Source organism: Coenobita brevimanus, chromosome 92 (assembly GCF_032717465.1).
Source record: "Coenobita brevimanus isolate Jiangsu-jjx chromosome 92, ASM3271746v2, whole genome shotgun sequence".
NCBI lineage: Eukaryota > Metazoa > Arthropoda > Malacostraca > Decapoda > Coenobitidae > Coenobita > Coenobita brevimanus.
The window spans coordinates 22,871,755-22,890,599 of NC_137045.1; the positions used below are offsets into that span (position 1 = coordinate 22,871,755).

At 39.0% G+C, this 18,845-nt stretch overlaps 1 protein-coding gene across 1 annotated transcript in view; it reads left to right on the forward strand.

The window, feature by feature from the left end:
* LOC145412139 (protein unc-13 homolog 4B-like) overlaps positions 1–18,845 on the forward strand; it is a 789,854-nt gene that overhangs the window by 660,770 nt on the left and 110,239 nt on the right. The gene's annotated exons all lie outside the window — the stretch shown is intronic.

The following is an 18,845-nucleotide window of genomic DNA, read 5'->3' on the forward strand; positions in this document are numbered from 1 at the left end:
CACACACACACACACACTCACACACACAGCCGGAGAGAGAGGACGCCCCAGGCATCGCTCCTAACCTTGAGTAGTTTCAGGAATTTTGTCTGTCCTGTCTCCTAGGGTCTTTCTTTAAATTTAAAATAATGAAAGTTGGTAGACTACCAAAAATGTTAAGATTTGTTGGCAATAGTATACATGAATGTTTGTGGCTTATTCGGTAACAGCTGTTTAGGTACTTTACCGGTACGTTAAACATGGCCGAAAATGTAAACAATGAGGGAATGGAATTTCAAGGATTTGATGCTAATACTAATGTCATGGACCTGGTGAAAACATTAATTATGAGGATTAGTGAACTCGAAAAAAAAGTAGAGAATCTAGTGATAAAGGATGTGTCAGGAAATACGGAAACCACCATACAGAGTCTAATCCAGTCCAACGAAACAGCTAGTGAAGAGATTAAGAATTTGAAGAGGGAAAATGTTGAACTGAGGAGGAAACTTGAAGAGAGTACTAATAAAACGGAGAAAGTGAGTAATGTATTAGAAGAACACAAGGCAAAGTGGGCACACGTAGAAGAAGAACAGAAAGAAGTGGTCAGCTTAAGAGAGATCATCCAGGAAGAAAGGGAAATGAACAAGAAAGAAATGGAAGAAAATGTAGTGAAAATACTGAAGAAAAAAGAGAAAATAGTGAGAGAAACTGTAGAAAGGAACAGATGTGTGGTAGTATTTGGAAACAGGGAAGAGGAAGAAAAGGTTAGGTTCGCAAGACTCGAGAGAGACACGAACATGGTGAGAGGAATATTAGGCAAGATTGACCCCGAAGGAGACAAGTGGGTAAAAGAAATTGAGGAAGTAAGGAGGATAGGGCCTTATAAGAAAGGGGAAACAAGACCAATGAGAGTCAAGTTTACATCAGAAAGTGTAATAAATGAGATACTTAAAGTGACCTGGAAATTAAGCAAAGAGGCGGGGATGGAAAATATTATAATAAGAAAAGATCTGAATGAAGAAGAAAGAGAAGTTTTAAAATCATTAAAGGAAGAAGTAAAGGAAAAAAATGATAAGAGGACAGAGGAAGAACGTAATACTTTTTTTTGGAGAGTATTGGATATGGAAGTAAGGAAATGGTATTTAAGGAAATAGAAGTGAAGGAAACTAGGGGGGATGGTTGTGAAAGATCAGAAGTTGAGGAAGTGGTACGGACAGAGAGTAGGAGAGAAGAGGGTATTAATAATGTCAAAAATAATTTGAAGGTGATATATACTAATGTTGATAGTTTCATATCGACAAGGATCGAAATTAATGATTTCTTGAGAGAACATGAACCTGATGTCATGTGCTTTGTAGAGACCAAATTAAGAGAAGATATTGATGTTCATTTGGGAGATGGTAAATACAAATTGTGGAGAAAAGACAGAAAAGAAAAAAATGGGAGGAGGAGTGATGATAGCAGTGAAGAACAACATAAATGTAGATACTGTGGAAATGGGAGAAGGCAGGGCTGAAGTGATATATATGAAATTAGAAACTGGAGAGAATGTTAAGAGAGATATGGCGGTAGTGTATGTTCCCCCAAAGACGAGAGCATGGAAGGATGACGAATACCATGAGATGTTGTCAGATATGGCTAGTTACTTGCAAAAAATAATTGAGAAAAGCAATAATATAATTTTGGTGGGTGATTTTAATTGTAAAGAGGTGAACTGGGAGGAATGGTACTCGGGAGGCGGCGAGGATTCGTGGGGTACTATGTTATTAAATATAATAATGAATAATGTGATGACGCAGTGGGTCAAAGAAGAGACACGGTTTCGAGGTGAGGACACACCAGCAAGGTTAGATTTACTGTTTACCAAAGAACCCGATGTAATAGAATCATTGGAATATCTCTGTCCTTTGGGAAAAAGTGATCACGTGGTCATTGAGTTCCAGATGTTAATAGGAAACGTCGAGCCAAGAGACGAGCTTCATAGACAGGAAAGATACAACTTTGGCAAAGGAAATTTTACAGGATTGAGAAACTTTTTTGAAAATGCGGATTGGAGAAAATTCAGAGAAACAAGAGAGATACAGAGGAAGTGGGATATCTTTCTAGACCTTTATAATTTGGGAGTGGAAAAATTTGTACCAAGAGTAAGAGGGAAAGAAAACAGGAAAAAGGAGTGGTTCAATAGAAGATGTATGATAGCCAAAAAAGAGAGAGATAAGGCGTGGAACAATTGGAGAAAGAGAGGTAACGACAGAACAAAGGAAGAATATAAAAGAACAAGAAACGAATACACAAGAATACGTAGGGAAGAAGAAAGGAATTTTGAAAAAGGTATAATTGACAAATGCAAGGATGAACCCAAACTGTTTTATAGATTTGTTAATGGCAAACTGAAACAAAAGGAAGGAATCACCAAGCTGAAAGTAGATGGAGAGGTCTTTAAGGATGCGGCAATGCAAGCAGAAATAATGAACAAACGTTTCCAGTCAGTTTTCACTAAAGAAAAGGAGCTTGTGGAAGGGGAGGGAGTGATTAGAAATGTTCCGGTGATGAAAGATATAAAAGTGGAGGTGCAGGAAGTGTATAAATTACTGGAAACTCAAGATGTAAGGAAAGCCCCAGGACCTGATGGAATTTCTAATTGGGTACTGAAGGAATGCAGAGAACAACTGGCGGATAAAATTCACAGCTTAATTGTATGCTCACTGGAAGAGGGGAAAGTGCCAAAAGAATGGAAGAGGGCAAATGTGGTACCAATTTACAAGGGAGGAAACAGGGAAGAACCCCTGAATTATAGACCAGTGTCTCTAACCAGCATGGTCGCAAAATTGTGTGAGAGAATCCTGAAAGACAGATGGATAAAATATCTGGAAGAGATGAATATTTTGGCTGAATGTCAGTTTGGATTCAGAAGTGGAAGGTCATGTGTTTCAAACTTGTTGAGCTTTTTACTCAAGAGCGATTGATGTGGTACAGGAGAGAGATGGTTGGGTGGATTGTGTGTACTTAGACTTAGAGAAGGCCTTTGACAAGGTACCTCATAAGAGACTAATGTGGAAACTAGAATATATAGGAGGACTAAAGGGGAAACTTCTGGAATGGATGAGAGACTTTTTGAGAGACAGACAAATGAGGACAGTAATAAAGGAAAAGATGTCTGGATGGAGGGAAGTAACAAGTGGAGTCCCTCAAGGCTCAGTGTTGGCGCCAGTAATGTTCCTGATTTACGTAAATGATATGGTAGATGGAGTGAACAGTTATGTGAGTCTGTTTGCTGATGATGTAAAGATCTTGAAGAAGATAGAGGTTGAGGAGGATTGTAAAATACTGCAGGAGGATTTGGATAGGATACACAATTGGAGCCGGACGTGGGAAATGAAATTTAATGTAAAGAAATGTAAAATATTGGAAATGGGTAAAAGTACCAGGAGACCATCACTGAACTATTTTTTGGGTAATGAATTAATCACAAAAAGGAGAGAAGAGAAAGATTTGGGAGTGCTGGTCCAAGATAGTTTGTCACCAGAAAAGCACATTAACAAGATAGTTGGAGAGACTTATAAGCTCTTGACTAACATAAGAGTAGCATTTCATTATATGGATGAGGAAATGATGAAAAAATTGATAGTGGCCATGATCCGCCCCAGGTTAGAATATGCAGCGGTAGTGTGGTGCCCACACAAAAAGAAAGATATAAACAAGATTGAGAGAATACAAAGAACAGCAACCAAGATGGTCCCCAGTCTGACAGACCTGTCATACAGAGAGAGGCTGGAAAAACTGGATTTGCCTTCGTTAGAGGAAAGGAGAAAGAGGGGAGACATGATTGCGGTGTTCAGGACCATGGTGGGAGTAGATAAAATTGACAAAGAAGATCTGTTTGTATGGGATAAGAGAGCAACAAGAGGACACGGAATGAAATTGAAAAAGTCAAGCTGCTTGAAGGATATCAAGAAATATAGCTTTCCTTACAGAAGTATAGACTTATGGAATAGCCTGGACAAAGAGATCGTCCAGTCTAAAAACTTAAACGAGTTTAAAGTTAAATTCGACTTATTGAGAAACAGCGACGGAAACCCACGAGCATAGTACATTCCGTGTATATCACAATTAGGTATATTCCTAAATATTTGGAACGACTTAGACAAAGAGGTGGTGCATGAGAAAAACATTCATGTGTGTAAAGGTAGACTTGATAAATGTGGATATGGAGACAGGACAACACGAGCAATGCTCAATTCCTGTATACTACAAATAGGTAAATACAAATAGGTAAATACACACACACACCGCTCGCTGGTGCAGTGGTAACGTTCTCGCTTGCCAACTGGTGGACGGGAGTTCGCGCCTCGCTCAGGTTGCGAAAAGTTTCACTGACGAAGTGGGTGGTTACTGTCCCCCTTGAGCAAGGGGACGGGTGTGTGGGTGTGTGAAGGTCACAGCCTTGCTCTTAGATCGGACTATATGAGCTCTCAGCTCCCTTCCGGGATGGTAAAAAGCTGACGATACGACCATCAAGTGATCCTGACTGACCCGGTGAATTACACACACAAACACAGGGAGACATCGGAGGTAGACGTCCGTCATCGGCGCTCCGTACCAGACCAACACGGCCAGTGGCATTACCTAAATTAGCATCTTTGAATGAGTCAAGCTCTGTACCAGGTTAGACTAAATGATTTTTCATTATTAAAAGGAAAAGAAATAATAAGTATAAATAAGACTGGTTCAAACAGAACAAAGAACCACGATGCGCTGAGTCAGCTGGGTTTGTTTAGACTACAGCAACATGGGGAAAGTGTACATACTCTGTAAGTACATACTCTGTTCATTTAGTATTACAAAATGGATACATACTTCAGTAAAACAAATTTGGAAAAGAAAAGGGATATAAGTAAAAAGCAAAATGATGATTTCTACCAAGAACTGGTTGAAGTGGAGACTCACAATAGACTGGTTGAACGTGTACACAAACTAGAAATGGCTTTCAAAAATGAAATTGATGAAATAAAGAAGCAAATGCACTTGCAAAAGGAAGAGATAGAAAAACTTGGAAGGGAGGCCAATAAGAAAGACACAACCATCAGTGAACTAACAGTGGAATTGAGTACACTTAGGAAAAAAGTGAGTGAAATGGCAAGTACAGTAGTCAGTGACGAGAGTGTTATGGAAGAGTTCAAAAATAACACAGAGACAATTAGGCAAGCAAGCAGTCTTATAGACCAGAGCAGTGATATTGAGAAGATAACACAGGTGAATGAAGCTGTGCAAAGCTACAAAAATGATGTAGAAACCACGTATGCTGAAATGGTGAAAGTAAAGAAAGACTTAGAAACAAGGGTGGAGGAAAAAAGCATTAAAAAGGAAGTGAAAAGAATAATCCAAAACAATCCAAAGTTAGTCAGAGATTCAGTAGAGATAAACAAATCAATAGTAATCACTGGTATAGAAGAGGAAGAAGTTAAAAACAAGATCACTAGAGACAAAAAGGAGTTGGCAAATGTAATGAGCTTACTGGAAGAAGTATCAGAGGAAATCTGTAGTAAAGACATAGAGGAACACAAAAGGTTAGGGAAATACGAGAAAAGCAAGACAAGACCTCTAAAGGTGACTTTCCAGAGTGTAAACACTGTGGAAGAGATACCAAAAAATGCAAAGAATCTTATGGAAAAAGAGGAGTTAAAAAATGTATGGATAAAAAGATGCCTAACACAAGAGGAACTGGAATTACTGAAAGAGAAAAGGGAGGAAGTAAAAACAAAAAATGAGGGAAGATCAGAAGAGGAGAAGAAGAAATTTTTTTACAAAGTAATAGGATTGCAGGTACAAAAGGTTAGGGTGACTTTCCAGAGTGTAAACACTGTGGAAGAGATACTAAAAAATGCAAAGAATCTTATGGAAAAAGAGGAGTTAAAAAATGTATGGATAAAAAGATGCCTAACACAAGAGGAACTGGAATTACTGAAAGAGAAAAGGGAGGAAGCAAAAACAAAAAATGAGGGAAGATCAGAAGAGGAGAAGAAGAAATTTTTTTACAAAGTAATGGGATTGCAGGTACGAAAGTGGTACACAAACAGGATGGAAGAAAAAGGAGGAAGGTAGTAGAACCATGTCATGACAAGTATATAAACAAGATGATAAAGTTGATGTACTCAGATGTGGATGGAATGGTATCTAAATTACTAGAGATGAATGATTATGTCAGAGAAAATGAACCACAAATAATATGCCTAACTGAGACAAAATTAACACCAATGATATCCAATGACATACCAAACTTAGAGGAATACAATATATGGAGAAGAGACAGAAATTTAAAAAAAGGAGGAGGAATTATAATATTAACTAAGAAAAATCTAAAAGTCAAGGAAATAAACCTAGATATACCATCACAAGTAGAACTGATTGCAGTAGAGATCGACACATCTGAAGGTAAAGTAATTGTAGCCAATTTGTACATGCCACCCAGATCAAACACATGGGAAAGAGACGAATATGAGAACCTGGCAGAGAGTACAATTCAGAGTATGAGATCATTGCTACATAAAATGGAAGAGAAATCGGAAAGAATCATACTAACTGGGGACTTCAATACAAATATAAATTGGAATACTCTAGATATAAATAGCCAAGAAAGCTGTTGGGACCAAAAGCTCCTGGATCTCGTACAAGAGTTTTTCTTAACGCAACATGTGAGGGAAACCACCAGAAAAAGAGGACTTGATGTACCTTCAGTGCTAGATCTAATATTTACTAGGCAAGAAAATGACATTGACAGTTTAATATATCACCTTCCACTCGGCAAAAGCGATCATGCAGTACTAAATTATAACTTCAGGACAGCATATGACATAGTAAACAGCAATGACAGTTACAAAAAGAGCCTAAACTATAAAAAGGGAAATTATCAAGACCTAAAGAAGTATTTCTTAGAAGTTGATTGGGAAAATGAGCTTAGAAGACAAGATTTAAATTCTGTATATAAAAAATTTTGTGAATTTTATGAAATAGGAGTCCAGAAGTACATCCCACAGCACAAAGAAGCAGATAAGAAAATACAGAAATGGTTCAATACAGAATGTAAAAAATCAAAAGAAAGAAGAGATTTGTTGTGGAATAGATACAGAAGACACAATAGTGAAAGGGCGTATAATAATTACAAACAGGCAAGAAACGACTATACAAGAATAAGGAGGGAAGCCCAAAAACAGTTTGAGGAGGATATAATAAATAAAAGTAGTGATCAACCAAAGCTGTTTTACGGCTATATCAGAAGCAAAACCAAAGTAAAAGATATAATACAATCCATTACGGATGAGGGAATCACTTATACACAAGAGCAAGATATTTGTGAAGCACTAAATAAGAATTTCCAATTAGTTTTTACAGAAGAAAAAAATTTTGAGAGGGACTATGTGGAACACACATGTCCACACATACTACCAGATATACAAATAGCAGAAAAAGTAATACAGGAGGAGTTAAGTAGATTAGACAGAGGAAAAGCAAGTGGTCCTGATGAAATTTTCATGTTGGGTATTACGAGAATGTGCAAAGGAGTTAAGTAAACCATTATTTTTAATTTTCAAGAGATCCTTGAGTCAAGGAAAACTACCTGATATTTGGAAAAAAGCAAATATTGTCCCCTTATTCAAGAAAGGAAATAGACAAAATCCTCTAAACTACCGACCAGTATGAAAAACTTATAAGAAAAGCTTGGGTAAATCATCTAGAAGAACACAGTATGGTAACAGAAAGACAGTTTGGTTTCAGAAAAGGAAAATCATGTGTTACAAATCTGTTGAGCTACTATGACAGAGTAACAAACACAATACAGGAAAGGGAAGGATGGGTGGACAGTATCAATTTAGATTTCAAGAAAGCTTTTGACACAGTACCATACCAAAGACTTTTATGGAAACTGTACCATCAAGGAGGAATTCGAGGCAAACTGTTTTGTTGGATGCAAGACTTTCTCATAAAAAGAGAAATGAGGACAGTACTAAGAGGAAACTACTCATCATGGAAAGAAGTGACTAGTGGAGTACCACAGGGTTCAGTGCTGGCACCAATCATGTTTTTAGTGTATATAGATGATATAAACAGTAACACTGGAAATGAAAGCTATCTGAATATGTTTGCAGATGATGCAAAAATACAAAGGAGAATTGCTAGCACAGACTCTTGTAGGGAGCTACAAGAAGAATTAAATAAACTTCATGAATGGAGTAGTACATGGCAAATGGAATTCAATGTGGACGTGTCATGTAATCAAGTTTGGTAAAAGTGGAAAAAGACCTGATTGGGATTATAAGTTAGGAAATAAAACCCTATACACATCAGAAAGAGAGAAAGACCTAGGTGTGATTATCAATAACAGACTATCTCCGGCTGACCACATCAGCGAGAAGGTACGGAACATGTATACACTGCTTGCAAATATGAGAATAGCATTCACATACATAAATGAAGACATGCTAAGAAGGATAATAACATCATTCATTAGACCATCCCTGGAATACGCATCAGTAGTCTGGAGTCCTCATCTCAAAAAGCATATAGACAAGATTGAAAAAGTTCAAAGGGCTGCTACAAGATGGATACCAAGCTTAAGGAATCTAAGCTATGAAGAAAGACTAAATAAACTGAATCTACCAACACTACAGGAGAGAAGGAAAAGAGATGACATGATAATGCTATATAAGTGCATATCAGGAAAGGAGAAAATAGACATAAATGATTACTTAACATATGGAGAAGCATCAGCAAGAGGACACTGCAAAAAACTGCATAAGAAGAGAGGTGATAAAGACGTAAGGAAATTCAGTTTCCCAAACAGAGCAATTGATCAATGGAATGCACTACCGAATGAAATAGTGTGTGCCAAAACAATTCACAAATTTAAGGATATGTACGATAAATATGGTTTAAGACACGGGACAGTACAAGCTTGACTCATTCCTGTAAAGATACAATTAGGTAAGAACAATTAGGTAAGGTAAGAACACACACACACACACACACACACACACACACACACACACACACACACACACACACACACACACACACACACACACACACAGCCATAGCAAACGGACATGTCTTGACTGCTCCCAGGCCAAGGCTAAGCCACCGCTGCAAACCTTAAGTAGTTTTCAGGAATTATGTTTGTCCTGTCTCCTATGGTCTTGTTTTCAGCTTAAAATACTGTAAGTTAATATAGACTACCAAAAATGTAAAGATTTATTGGCAAGAGTATACATGAATGTTTGTAGTATTTTTGGTAACAGCTGTTTTGGTACTGTAAGTTGTAACCAACCTCAGTCATGGCCGAAAATGTAAACACTGAGCGACTCGAATTTCCTGGATTTGATAGAAATACTAATTTCATGGATCTGGTTAAAACATTGATTATGAGGATTAGTGAACTTGAAAAGAAAGTGGAGAATCTAGTGTTAAAAGATGTGTCTGAGAATACGGAGATTACTATACAGAGTCTCATCCAGTCCAGTGAGACGGCGAATGAGGAGATAAGAAATTTGAAGTGTGAAAATATTGAATTGAGGAGAAAACTAGAAGAGAGTACTAATAAAACGGAGAAGGTGAGCAGTGTATTGGAAGAGCATAAGGCAAAGTGGGCACATGTAGAAGAAGAACAGAAAGAAGTGGTCAGCTTAAGGGAAATCATCCAGGAAGAAAGAGAAATGAACAAGAAAAAATTGGAAGAAAATGTAGTGAAAATACTGAAGAAAAAAGAGAAAATAGTGAGAGAAACTGTAGAAAGGAACAGATGCGTGGTAATATTTGGAAACAGGGAGGAGGAAGAAAAGGTTAGATCCGTGAGACTCGAGAAAGACACGAACCTGGTGAGAGGAATATTAGGCAAGATTGATCCCGAAGGTGACAAGTGGGTAAAAGAAATTGAAGAAGTAAGGAGAATAGGGCCTTATAAGAAAGGGGAAACAAGACCAATGAGAGTCAAGTTGTCAGCAGAAAGTGTAGTAGATGATATACTGAAAGTGACCTGGAAATTAAGCAAAGAGGCAGGGATGGAAAATATTATAATAAGAAAAGATATGAATGAAGAAGAAAGAGAAGTTTTAAAATCATTGAAGGAAGAAGTAAAGGAAAAAAATGATAAGAGGACAGAGGAAGAATGTAATGCTTTTCTTTGGAGAGTAATGGATATGAAAGTAAGGAAGTGGTATTTAAGGAAATAGAAGTGAAGGAAACTAAGGGGGATGGCTGTGAAAGATCAGAAGTTGAGGAAGTGGTACTGATGGAGAGTAGGAGAGAAGGGGATATAAAAAACATCAAAAATAATTTGAAGGTGATATATACTGATGTTGATGGTTTAATATCGGCAAGGCCTGAAATTAACGATTTCTTGAGAGAACATGAACCTGATGTCATGTGCTTTGTAGAGACCAAATTAAGAGAAGATATTGATGTTCATTTGGGAGATGGTAAATACAAACTGTGGAGAAAAGACAGAAAAGAAAAAAACGGGAGGAGGAGTGATGATAGCAGTGAAAAACAACATAAATGTAGATACCGTGGAAATGGGAGAAGGCAGGGCTGAAGTGATAAACATGAATTTAGAAACTGGAGAGAATGTTAAGAGAGATATGGCGATAGTGTATGTTCCCCCTAAGACGAGAGCATGGAAGAATGACGAATACCAGGAGATGTTGTCAGATATCGCTAGCTATTTGCAAAAAATAATTGCGAAAAGCAATAGTATAATATTGGTGGGTGACTTTAACTGTAAAGAGGTGAACTGGGAGAAATGATACTCAAGAAGAGGCGAGGATTCGTGGGGCACTATGTTATTAAATATAATAATGAATAATGTGATGACGCAATGGGTCAAAGAAGAGACACGGTTTTGAGGTGAGGACACACCATCAAGGTTAGATTTACTGTTTTCCAAAGAACCCGATGTAATAGAATCATTGAAATATCTCTATCCTTTAGGAAAAAGTGATCATGTGGTCATTGAGTTCCAGATGATAATAGGGAACGTCGAGCCAAGAGACGACCTTCATAGACAGGGAAGATACAACTTTGGGAAAGCAAATTTTACAGGATTGGGAAACTTTTTTGAAAATGCGGATTGGAGGAAATTCAGAGAAACAAGAGAGATACAGAGGAAGTGGGATATCTTTCTAGACCTCTATAATTTGGGAGTGGAAAAATTTGTACCAAGAGTAAGAGGGAAAGAAAACAGGAAAAAGGAGTGGTTTGATAGAAGGTGTATGATAGCAAAAAAAAGAGAGAGATAAGGCATGGAACAATTGGAGAAAGAGAGGTAACAACAGAACAAAAGAAGAATATAAAAGAATTAGAAATGAATACACAAGAATACGTAGAGAGGAAGAAAGGAATTTTGAAAAAGATATAATAGACAAATGCAAGGATGAACCCAAACTGTTTTATAGATTTGTTAATGGCAAACTGAAACAAAAGGAAGGAATCACCAAACTGAAAGTAAAAGGAGAGGTCTATAAAGATGCAGCAATGCAAACGAAAGTAATGAACATATGTTTCCAATCGGTTTTCACTAACGAAAACGAGTTTGTGGAAGAGGAGGGAGTGATTAGAAATGTACCGGTGATAAAAGATATAAAAGTGGAGGTACAGGAAGTGTACAAATTACTGGAAACTCAAGATGTAAGGAAAGCCCCAGGACCTGATGGAATTTCTAATTGTGTACTGAAGGAATGCAGAGAACAACTGGCGGATAAAATTCACAGTTTAATCTTGTGTTGTCCTGAAGAGGGGAAAGTGCCTCAAGAATGGAAGAGGGCAAATGTGGTACCAATTTGTAAGGGAGGAAATGAGGAAGAACCCCTGAATTATAGACCAGTGTCTCTAACCAGCATGGTCGCAAAACAGTGTGAGAGAATCCTGAAAGACAGATGGATAAAATATCTGGAAGAGATGAATATTTTGGCTGAATGTCAGTTTGGATTTCTAACTTGTTGAGTTTTTACTCTAGAGCGATTGACGTGGTACAAGAGAGAGATGTTTGGGCGGATTGTGTGTACTTAGACTTAGAGAAGGCCTTTAACTAGGTACCTCATAAGAGACTAATGTGGAAACTAGAATATATATAGGAGGTCTGAAGGGGAAACTTCTGGAATGGATGAGAGACTTTTTGAGAGACAGACAAATGAGGACAGTAATAAAGGATAGGATATCTGGATGGAGGGAAGTAACAAGTGGAGTCCCTCAAGGCTCGGTGTTGGCGCCAGTAATGTTCCTGATTTATGTAAATGATATGGTAGATGGAGTGAACAGTTATGCAAGTCTGTTTGCTGATGATGTAAAGAGCTTGAGGAAGGTAGAGGTTGAGGAGGATTGTAAAATGCTGCAGGAGGATCTGGATAGGATACACGATTGGAGCCGGACGTGGAAAATGAAATTTAATGTAAAGAAATGTACAATATTGGAAATGGGTAAAAGTACCAGGAGGCCATCACTGAATTATTTGTTGGGTAATGAATGAATCACAAAAATAAGAGAAGAGAAAGATTTGGGAGTACTGGTCGAAGATAGTTTGTCACCAGAAAAGCACATTAACAAGATAGTTGGAGAGACTTATAAACTCTTGACTAACATAAGAGTAGCATTTCAGTATATGGATGAGGAGATGATGAAAAAACTGATAGTGGCCATGATCCGCCCCAGGTTAGAATATGCAGCGGTAGTGTGGTCCCCACACAAAAAGATAGATATAAACAAGATTGAGAGAATACAAAGAACAGCAACCAAGATGGTCGCCAGTCTGGCAGACCTGTCATACAGAGAGAGGCTGGAAAAGCTGGATTTGCCTTCCTTAGAGGAAAGGAGAAAGAGGGGAGACATGATTGCAGTGTTCAGGACCATGGTGGGAGTAGATAAAATTGACAAAGAAGATCTGTTTGTATGGGATAAGAGAGCAACAAGAGGACACGGAATGAAATTGAAAAAGTCAAGCTGCTTGAAGGATATTAAGAAATATAGCTTTCCTTACAGAAGTATAGACTTATGGAATAGCCTGGACAAAGAGATCGTCCAGTCTAAAAACTTATACGAGTTTAAAGCTAAATTTGACTTATTGAGAAACAGCGACAGATACCCACGAGCATAGCACATTCCGTGTATATCACAATTAGGTATATTAGATAAATACATAAATATTTGGAACGACTTAGATGAGGAGGTGGTACATGAGAAAAACATTCATGTGTGTAAAGGTAGACTTGATAAATGTGGATATGGAGGCAGGACAACACGAACATTGCTCAATTCCTGTATACTACAAATAGGTAAATACACACACACACACACACACACACACACACACACACACTGAAAAACACAGACATAAACACACCCAAACACGCAGGCACAGACACGGACGCATGCAAACACCCAACGCACGAGGCCTGGGATGACCGTTGTTAACGTTTTTGTTTTATTGTCAACATTATAATGCATTAATTTCTTGCTGGAGCGTGTTCATAGTCATATTATATAGTTTTTACATATCTTAGTGTTATATATTTGTGTATTAGTAATGTGACTGTGAGTGTAAAGTATGAGGTTAGCTTGACATGTAACTGCCAGTTAAGAATGACGAGTGGAGGGCTGGGAGGGGTAGGGGTATGGGGGAGGGTTGGGAGCTGGGGAGACGGTTGTAGCTCATTTCGTCCCCCCCTCCCGTCTTCCTTGGGTATATGGGGGTACAAGTGGGTCATCTCTGAGCAGAAATTAGTGATCGTGAGTGTACACTACAATACAGTACATACAAAAAGACAGCAAGGGAAATTTTACAGGACTGAACACAAACCAGTAAACATTATCAAATATTTGTAAAGAAAAATTTAACATACACTCAATCCTCGTAAATCGTGGCAATTTGGGTCTGGACCATTGCCGCGATGTACAAATTCCGCAGTTTATAAATAATACCTCTTATGTGAAAAATGAATTTGTGTCTGGACTTTGGCCAACCATCCCCCACAGCACGCTATCTACACCTTTCTAGGCACCATCAAACACAAACATACAAATTTTGGAATATTCAGTGCATGTATTTAATAGAAATAAGCAATGTTAATGGATCTCATCTTAATCCTATGATGATATTGCTTAAGTGAATGGAGTGGGGTGGTGTTGGGAAGAACTTAGAACCTCTCAGCATGAGGTGGGGGTGCTCCCTCATGCTGTTCTCCCTTCTCCAGCTCCTGTGCCTCCTTCAGGAAGCCCTAAAAGTCTGCCTCAGAGATGACAGATGCTACGTCATCCACGTCCTCAGTGTGTGAAGGGCCAGGCTGTGGTTCAGGCTCAGCTTCTGTCCTTACCAGGGCAAAATAGTGGGTGATGAGTTCCTGAAGTTTCTCATTAACTCTGCGGCATTAGTATGCACACTTGCCACCAGGTGATTGGTTATTGGGTCGCGATTTTCAAATTGAATGCTGCGGTTTATGATTCTTCTCGGAAAAGGCCCTCTTCGGTGCCTAGATCCGCAATTTTCGTGGCTTAACACCGATTTAAGGGTGCCGGCAGTCTGACAGCCACTTAGCCGTGATTTACAAATCCGTGATTTATAAACATGTGATTTACGAGGATTGAGTGTATGTTACAGGCCAAAATAATTTTGAAAACTTATCTGTGTACACTACTTTTTCCTGTACTTTGCAGAACTAATCAAGAATTATTGGGGGACGACCGGCATCTGGAATACTGTATTTTCAACCCCATGGCGGATCGAATATGCGTTCCGGTTATACGGATGTGCCGATGCATTGGATGCCGCTTAATCGAGCTTTTACTGTACCTTGGAATGAATGGGCGAGGAAGATGCAAGGAAGGAGTTGCCTTGTTGATGAACGAGGTGTGGCAGAGTGGAATGAGAGACTACAAATGTGTCAGCTCGAGGTGTATGTATGTAAAGTTCAAGTTTGAGAAGGTGAAAGTGGCAGTGATTGTAGCGTATGCAACATTTGAGGACAGGAGTGAGAGAGAGAAAGACAGGTTTTGGGATGAGCTGGGTGAAGTAGTGGGAGAAATGCCCAGGAGCTATAAAGTGATTGTGATGGGGGATACGAATGGAAGAGTAGGCACTGGTCCTGAGGATGACATAATGGGTTGCTATGGAGTACCAGGAGAAAATGATAATGGGAAGAGACTAAACGATATGTGTCAGGAGAGGAGGTTGTGCATTTGTAACTCGTATTTTAAACACAGAGATGCACATAAATATACATGGTATAGAGGGAACGGGGATCGTGTTGAAAGAAGCCTGATTGATTACGTGCTTGTATAGAGGTCGATGATGGGAATGGTTGCTGATATGAGGGCTGTGAGAGGACGATGTGGAGGTCTGTCAGATCATATGGTTGTGGTATGCAAGATCAAGCTGGGAGGAGTGAGGTGAATCAGGAGAGAGAGAAGCAGTCAGGGAGAAAGACTGAAAGTTGAGAAGCTGAGGATCAAAGAAATGACAGATCAATACAGGACCAAAGTAGAGGACAAGTTAGAATTACTGAATTGGAATGAAATGGATCTTGACAGACTGTGGAATGCATATAGGGATTGCTTAGTTAGGAATGCTAAAGTGGTGTGTGGTGTGGCAAGAGTAACAACAAAGAAGAAAGGTACGGCATGGTGGGATGAGGAGGTAAAGAGAGCGGTGGAGGAAAAGAGGAAAAAGTGGATAAAGTGGTTACAGGATAGAGGTTCAGTTGAAATAAGAACTGAGTATATCGAGAGCAAGAAGTAAGTAAAGAGACTAGTGAAGAGGAAAAAGAAGGAGGTAAATGAGGATCTAGGAAGAAAAATGAATGCGAACTACTCTGAAAATAGATAATTATTCTGGAAAGAGGTGCAGAAATGTAGAAGTGAAAGCGGAAAGAAATGGGATGGTGTGAAGGATGCAGGTGGTAGATTATTAACCCATGGAGATGAAGTAAGGACCAGATGGAAAGAATATTTTGAAAGTCTGATGATTGGGGATAGAGAGAGCAGAGATGCTGTAAACATGATTGGTTTTGGGGGTGTGCAGAGAAGGAATTCAGTGCCAGGAGGTGTGACACTCGCACAGGTGAAGAGTGCTGTGAAGTGGCCGAAAAATGGGAAAGCAGCTGGGGTTGATGAGGTATATGCAGAGATGCTTAAATGTAGTGGAGAGAATGGAATGAAATGCTTGTTGGAGATATGTCATAAGGCATGGATGAGTGAAACTGTGCTTGCAGAGTGGAAAAAGGCTGTGATAGTACCCCTGTGCAAAAATAAAGGTGAACGAAGTGAGTGCAAGAATTATCGTGGCATAAGCTTACTGAGTGTGGTAGGGAAGGTATATGGAAGAATTATTATAGAGAAAGTAAGAGAGATATCAGAAGTCCTAGTGAGTGATGAACAGGCTTTAGGAGTGGCAGAGGATGTGTGGACCAAATATTTGCAGTGAGACAGATAGTAGACAAGGCTTGTAAGAAGGACCATAAGGTGTTTATGGCATTCATGGATCTGGAAAAAGCATATGACAAAGTGGACAGAGAAGGATTGTGAAAAGTTCTGCGCATGTATGGTGTAGAGGGTAAGCTGCTAGGTGCCGTCAAGAGTTTTTATGATGGTAGTGAAGCATGTATTTACCTATTTGTATTTACCTATTCGTAGTATACAGGAATTGAGCAATGCTCGTGTTGTCCTGTCTCCATATCCACATTTATCAAGTCTACCTTTACACACATGAATGTTTTTCTCATGCACCACCTCTTTGTCTAAGTCGTTCCAAATATTTAAGTATTTACCTAATATACCTAATTGTGGTATACATGGAATGTACTATGCTCGTGGGTTTCCGTCACTGTTTCTCAATAAGTCAACTTTAGCTTTAAACTCATTTAAGTTTTTAGACTGGACGATCTCTTTGTCCAGGCTATACTTCTGTAAGGAAAGCTATATTTCTTGATATCCTTCAAGCAGCTTGACTTTTTCAATTTCATTCCGTGTCCTCTTGTTGCTCTCTTATCCCATACAAACAGATCTTCTTTGTCAGTTTTATCTACTCCCACCATGGTCCTGAACATTGCAATCATGTCTCCCCTCTTTCTCCTTTCCTCTAACGAAGGCAAATCCAGTTTTTCCAGCCTCTCTCTGTATGACAGGTCTGTCAGACTGGGGACCATCTTGGTTGCTGTTCTTTGTATTCTCTCAATCTTGTTTATAGCTTTCTTTTTGTGTGGGGACCACACTACCGCTGCATATTCTAATCTAGGGTGGATCATTGCCACTATCAATTTTTTCATCATTTCCTCATCCATATAATGAAATGCTACTCTTGTGTTAGTCAAGAGTTTATAAGTCTCTCCAACTATCTTGTTAATGTGCTTTTCTGGTGACAAACTATCTTGGACCAGCACTCTCAAATCTTTCTCTTCTTTCCTTTTTGTGATTAATTCATTACCCAACAAATAATTCAGTGATGGCCTCCTGGTACTTTTACCCATTTCCAATATTGTACATTTCTTTACATTAAATTTCATTTCCCACGTCCGGCTCCAATTGTGTATCCTATCCAAATCCTCCTGCAGTATTTACAATCCTCCTCAACCTCTACCTTCCTCAAGATCTTTACATCATCAGCAAACAGACTTGCATAACTGTTCACTCCATCTACCATATCATTTACGTAAATCAGGAACATTACTGGCGCCAACACCGAGCCTTGAGGGACTCCACTTGTTACTTCCCTCCATCCAGACATCCTATCCTTTATTACTGTCCTCATTTGTCTGTCTCTCAAAAAGTCTCTCATCCATTCCAGAAGTTTCCCCTTCGGTCCTATATATTCTAGTTTCCACATTAGTCTCTTATGAGGTACCTTGTCAAAGGCCTTCTCTAAGTCTAAGTACACACAATCCACCCAACCATCTCTCTCCTGTACCACATCAATCACTCTTGAGCAAAAGCTCAACAAGTTAGAAACACATGACCTTTCACTTCTGAATCCAAACTGACATTCAGCCAAAATATTCATCTCTTCCAGATATTTTATCCATCTGTCTTTCAGGGCATCTAAGTGAATGGTTCATGATCAGTGTGGGCGTGCGATAAGGTTGTGTGATGTTCCCATGGTTGTTCAATGTATATATGGATTGGGTGATGAGAGAAGTGAAAACACAAGTAAAAGAGAGGGATGGCATTGGAAATGAATGGTGATGGATGAAATATCTCAAATTTGTTGCATGCTGATGATGCAGTACTGCTTGCAAGTACCGGACAAGAACTTGGTAGGCTAGTGCAGAGTTTTGCTGATGTCTGTAAGCGTCATTCCTTGAGAGTAAATGTAGAAAAGAGTAAAGTGATGGTTATTGAGAGAGAAGGTGACCCCCAGTGCAATGTCACAGTGAATGGAGAGAGACTGGAATTGGTGAGAGAGTTCAAATACCTGGGTACAGTGATAGAAAAGAGAGTAAAATGTGCAAAAGGAGTTGAAAGTAGAGTGACACAGGGAAGAAAAGTAGCTGGTGCAATGAAGGCCTTGATAGGAAACAGAGACTTGAGTGTTGCAGCAGCACAAGGCTTACATGAAGGAGTGTTAGTGCCAACTTTAACATATGGATGTGAGACTATGGTGAGGCATGAAAATGAAAAGTCAAGAGTAAGAGCAGTGGAGCTGGGACTGCTGAGGAATGTATGTGGAGTACAGAGGGTGGATAGGATACGAAATAATGTGATTCGTGAAAGATGCGGAGTGAGGAAGTCGGTGGACACCAGAATTGAAGAGAGTGTACTGAGATGGTATGGTCATGTGGAGAGAATGGATAACAATGGAGTGGTGAAGAAGGTATATCTGAGTGAATTCGAAGGAG